This window comes from Pistacia vera, unplaced genomic scaffold, assembly GCF_008641045.1.
Source record: "Pistacia vera cultivar Batoury unplaced genomic scaffold, PisVer_v2 Contig204, whole genome shotgun sequence".
Classification (NCBI taxonomy): Eukaryota; Viridiplantae; Streptophyta; class Magnoliopsida; order Sapindales; family Anacardiaceae; genus Pistacia; species Pistacia vera.
This window is the reverse complement of record NW_022196007.1, coordinates 1,251,286-1,257,285: the sequence shown is the minus strand read 5'-3', so window position 1 is coordinate 1,257,285 and position 6,000 is coordinate 1,251,286.

The window sequence follows — 6,000 nt, the reverse complement described above, 5'->3', positions numbered from 1 at the left end:
ATAAAAGTAGTCAAACATTAATGAAAAATAACGAGAGTTCATTGTTTCCTTCAGTAAAAGTGTTAAAGTTATTGTTTCCAATTCCAACATAAATGATACGATTTTTCAGTTTAATAAATGGTATAATCAAGTGGCCAATCATTGCTGCTAAATAGTTTTCTGGCACTCTGCTCCAAATGGTCAAATCATAATGTTTTATTATGGAAACTATTACACTATGCCTATGCTGAACTATTTCATTAGCTGATTTGAAGTATGATTTTATCATTTTTTTTTTTTTTTTTTCTCTTTTCTGATTAGTAGTCTGGCATCATCATGTTTATGCAACAGATTGTAGCTTTAAAGGAGGATGGATGCCCCAGAGTTTGGGTTGTGACTTCTGATCACTGTCGGCAGCATGCGGCCTATGGAGCAGTAAACTCTCCTCTAATATTGTGAAAAATAACAGTCTATTTTTCATCTTGATGTCAATGTGGTCAGAGTTGGTGTTTTTTCTCTCACAGATCTACTTCGCTTCAAGGTATTCTGAAGTTGTGGATGCTCTTAAGGATCTGAGGAATAAGCTGTCAGAGAATGTGTCAAACTAGAAATAGCTCATCTGACTTAAACTTTATATCATACCCTTTCTGCGGACCATAGCAAAGTACATGAATCCATTACCGAAACATAGAACAAAATTTTCATTCAACAAATGGAGTAAAGGATATTCATAATTAGCTGCCGCAAAGGGGATATCAAACATAGTAGTTTCCAATGATCCTTTCCTTATACTCTGTTTTGATTAGTTTCGTTGGTTAACTTATTGTTTTGCTCTTTGGAGTTTGGGGAATTAGTTTGTATGTTTGGTGCTTTCTAATATAGGCGGTCATGTGTTCTAGACCTCTGGTATTTGCGTGCCAACCTAACCTACCTTTAAAATGGTCTTGCCTTACCTATGACTTGTAGCTTAATTGGTTCATGGTTAAAATCCAATACATTTTCATAATAGGCCTATGAAGTACTTCCTATTGAGCTCATAACTTATCCAGATGCGCAAAATCCGTCTGCACTGAGTCAATGTAATGATATAGTAGTTTCTAAATAGAGAAACACTTACACTAGGATACCCGTAACCATTGAAGATATAAAAGTTACCATTATAGCACATGTTACAATGGCTCCAAAGTTAGAAAAGAATGGTTTCTGCCAAAACAAAAATAAAATAAACAATGAGGCAGTCAACTCAATGCGAACACGCAATGCATTCATTTAACTCAGATTATATTCAGAAAGAATGACAAATGCTTACAGGTGCCAAGCTGAAGCCTCACTGAGTGCACAAAAAGGGTCAAGAAAAACAGAACTTGAAGAACCAATTCAGTATAAAAGTAGTATGTAATGTACATACATACATACAAAAAAAATAAAAAAAAATCCATATGCAATTATTAAATGAAAAAGTAAATGTCAAGAAATGAGTCACAAAAATCCAAGTGTAGTTAGGATATAATATGATCGGAGGCAACAAAAACAGGAAGAAGAATTCCTCGTGAAAATTGAACCATGTCCTGCCAAAGTCGAACAAGATATGAAATAAGCACCTAGGCTTTCAAAATCGCATCACAAAAACTAAAAAAATAAAATTACCTAATATTAGTTTCGGTATCAGAAATGTTGCCCTTAAGCAGCAGGGTACAGAGATACATAACCAAGCTTAGCTTTGAATACAATATAGGGCTTCTTCAGTTTAACCTCGTATTTGACCTCGACTGTAACGTCATCTTCTTCCCTGTAAAGTTTCACCTTGAAACCACTTTGGAGTTGCTTAGTTCGAACAAAATGAAGCCAACCCACTGAAAGAATAGGCTTTCCATACCGGCCCCTGCGGACGACCAAGCGAAATGGCCACTTATGGCCTTCATCATCGTCCACCAAGATATCCAGATAATTCTGGTGTTCTCCGAATGGAGGGAAGGAACTGAGGCTTTTGGTTGTCACTGACAATCTATTTTCAACATCTGTCTTGGTGAGTTTCTTTGAGAAAATTTTGAAAATTGACATTGCTAATCGAATTGCAAGATATGTAGAAATTAAGTAGAGAAAGTGGGAGACTGGGAGAGAAAGAGAGTTGATTTCTAAAGTCTTTATTAAACTACTTGTGTATGTACATGTATAAATCAAGAAAAAGTAAAACGGAGTTAATTATCAAGTGATTAATTTATTTAAACTTTAATCTCAGCCATAAATGAGCTGATTTCTAAGTGTTAAGCTTCTTGTGTATGGATATATATGTACCAATTGATAAGTAAAGAGTCAGGTATAAGACAAAGTCATCAAGTAACTTATTTTTAACTTTAATATAGCCATTAGGTATTGCATGCACATACAACGGATATCATTCTCCTAGGGGTTAATTATAATCAACATTTGTAATCAGTCCTTTGATACGAAAATTTTGGGCCGAATATCCTCCATTGCTTTCTACATTCCACAAACTAAATGTTTTAAGATTTAGAATGAATTTCTTTAATTCAATCAAATTAACATGTATTTTAAGACTTGTAATTCTTTATCCACTCATATTTACAAGTTGTAAACGTATTATAATTAGGTTATAAAAAGTGAAAACCCATGATGGAGTAGTTCAGTCAGTACAAACAATCTGCTCAATAATATTTCAACCTGGCTTGTTTCTAATTTGGATTAAGTTTTGACTAGTTAATGTGTTTTTTGCTATGGCTATTTTGGATACATGTCAGGTCTTTAGATAAGGCAATTGCAGTGCTTCAGATGCAATTCGCAGCAGCGGGCCGAAGTTCCCAGGAATGGGATTGCTTTCCGGTGACTTTCACTTTGAATGATGACACTACTGATCAGTCGCTCTCAGCTTTTCCAAATGATTGTTATGGAGATTCCATCGATCCCTTTTGTGCGCCAAACACTAACAGAAATGGTGCAGCAAAATGGCTTGGAATATGTCCATGTGTTTGGAGGAGATGAAGGTGTGGCCTCGGCCTCCGGAACAAATCCCAGTATTAGTAATGGAATCAGCGGCAACAACGTTACCAACACTTAGCATAAGCTACCTGCAAAAAGTTTTTGCATTTCCTTATAGATGCATTCAAAGACGCCGCCGTAGTTTTCCTCTTCGTATGGTCTATTGTGTCTCGCGGTCTTGGGATCAAACAACACGGGGTGGAAGAAGGTTGGTATGAAGGTGGGCTTATATCTGTAGCTCTCCTTTTGGTTGTAATAGTTTTTGTGCTTACCAATTTCACTGCATGGGGTAAAACGTTGAGTTCCATATGCGATGATGAATCGAATGACAGAACCCCTTTACAAGCTCGGGTTGACAGACGAAGCTCCTTCATTGGAAGAGTAGGCATGTCCGCGTGGGAAGGAGTTTAATGGTAGTAAAACTGATTTGATGATGTTCTGAAGTCAATTGCATCTCTTGCTGAGTCCACTGTGCAATTTTTTTAGCAGCAAATCCAAATGGGTCATCTTTAGTTGTCTCTCTCACACTTGCTCATACCATGAAGAGAATGATGAGTGATGAGGCAATTGTATGGAAACTTTCGGCTTGCGAGACAATGGGCTCGGCCACGGTTATTTGTACTGACGAAGCAGGCATATTGACATCAGATCAGATGAAAGTGACAAAGTCTTGGCTAGGTCAAGAATCCATTGAAGAAGACTCTTATAATGACATTGCCTCAAATTCCTCGTGGAAATTGAACCATGCCCTGCCAAAGTCAAACAAGATATCAAGATATCAGTTTCGGCATCAGAAATGTTAGCAAGTGCACCAACGAGTAAACCTGTGAAAAATCGAACAATCAGGTACAAAATTTAACCTGATTAAGTGGAGGTTAAATTTTGTTAATTACAGAGTTAATGAATTAAATTAATTTGTAATTCAGTAACATACAGAGGAGATATTATTGATGGAAACTAGAAAGCACCCAAAGCTGGATATTAATTAAGAGGAACTGTCCCTTTGGGCTTTGCCCAACTATGATATTAATTAGGAAGAACTGCCCCTTTGGGCTTTGGCCCAATCATGAATTAATTAAGAAGAACTATCCCTTTGGGCTTCAAGCCTAATCTCAGAAATTGAATCATTGTGCTTTGTGCATAAAAGAAGTAGAAGCTTAATAAACTGCTAAGCATTATAATTGGAAGCAGGGAGTTAGATCTAAAGACCACTAACAAGACGAATGCAAATTTGCATATTTTGTCTAGCGGGTAATATTACGCTCACGAATCCTTCTCATTAATTTTCTCTCATAAACATGATATGTTAATTCGTAATTGGTTAATTCACAATGGGTTTCGTTTGCCTAACAATGGGTTCTGCCTGACCAAATATATGGTGACCAATTGAGAGCTATAATTAGGAAGAGTTAACCAATTCTGCTAAGAAAATACTAGGTCCATAATCTAATCTCATAATCTCTGACATGACAGCTTGTAATTTGTTAACTCACAAATGGGTCTCATCTACTTGCTATGGGTCCTACCTATCTAACCAATTACGAACTGTATCGGAGGTTGAGAGATTAAGTTGTAAACCTAACATTACTATTCTACTAATAACCCACAAAGTTTGTAGGATTGTGAATTGTGACAATTTACAAACTTTGTGGGGTCACAATTGTACTAAGGATAAAGATTGGCCGGCAATCAAATCTTATAAACTTCTTCACACAATCAAATTTTATAATTTATTCCTCCACCTCAATTCTTATTACAACAGCCTCTGGGGTTAGGTCAAAGGGTTATGTTGACTTGAGTTTGGCTTCTATTCTAATAAAAGAATGATTCAATTTCACCTAATTCCAAAGAAATTTTCCCGGAAAATAAATTATTTTCTTGATAAAAAAATAAAAAAAACTTTTGATGTAAGCAATGAATTGACTCACCTACGTACTCCACATGGTTACTTGAGAAATTTATTCGGGACAAGTCAAGCAGGCTGCAGGCCTTTGGAGTCTCTAAATTGGAGAGTAAGTGTAAGTGTTTCTCCATTTAGAAACTATTATATGATGGAAAATGATAGAGTTATCAAAAATTACATACCGAATCTATGCACCAAATGACATAGCATAATCTTGACTTTGGTTAATATTAACTTATAATGAATCAATGGTTAAGATTGTGTTACGTAATTCGATGCATGAATTCGATACGCATCATTCGGTAACTGTAGCATTACTCTTATATGATTACATTGACTTAGTGTAGACAGATTTTGGATAAGTTATGAGCTCAATATGAACTTCGTAGGCCCATTATGAAAATGTATTGGCTTTTAACTATGAATCAATTAAGCTACAAGTCATAGGTAGGGCAAGACCATTTTAAAGGTAGGTTAGGTTGGCATGCAAATACCGAGGTCCAGAGCACATGACAGCCTATCTTAGAAAGCACTAATTCCCCGAACTCCAAAGAGCAAAAGAATAAGTAAACCAACGAAACTAATCAAAACAGAGTATAAGGAAAGGATCATTGGAAACTACTATGTTTGATATCCCCTTTGTGGCAACTAATTATGAATAGACTTTACTCCATTTGTTGAATGAGAATTTTGTTCTATGTTTCGGTAATGGATTCATGTACTTTGCTATGGTCCGCAGAAAGGGTATGATATAAAGTTTAAGTTTGACTCATTCTCTGACAGCTTATTCCTCAGATCCTTAAGAGCATCCGCAACATCAGAATACCTTGAAGCGAAGTAGATCTGTGAGAGAAAAACACCAACTTTGACCACATTGACATCAAGATGAAAAATAAACTTATTTATTCTTCACAATATTAGAGGAGAGTTTACTGCTTCATAGGCCGCATGCTGCTGACAGTGATCAGAAGTCACAACCCAAACTCTGGGGCATCCATCCTCTGTTACATAAACATGATGATGCCAGACTACTAATCAGAAAAGAGAAAAAAATAAAGGAAATGATAAAATCATACTTCAAATTAGCTAATGAAATAGTTCAGCATAGGCATAGTGTAACA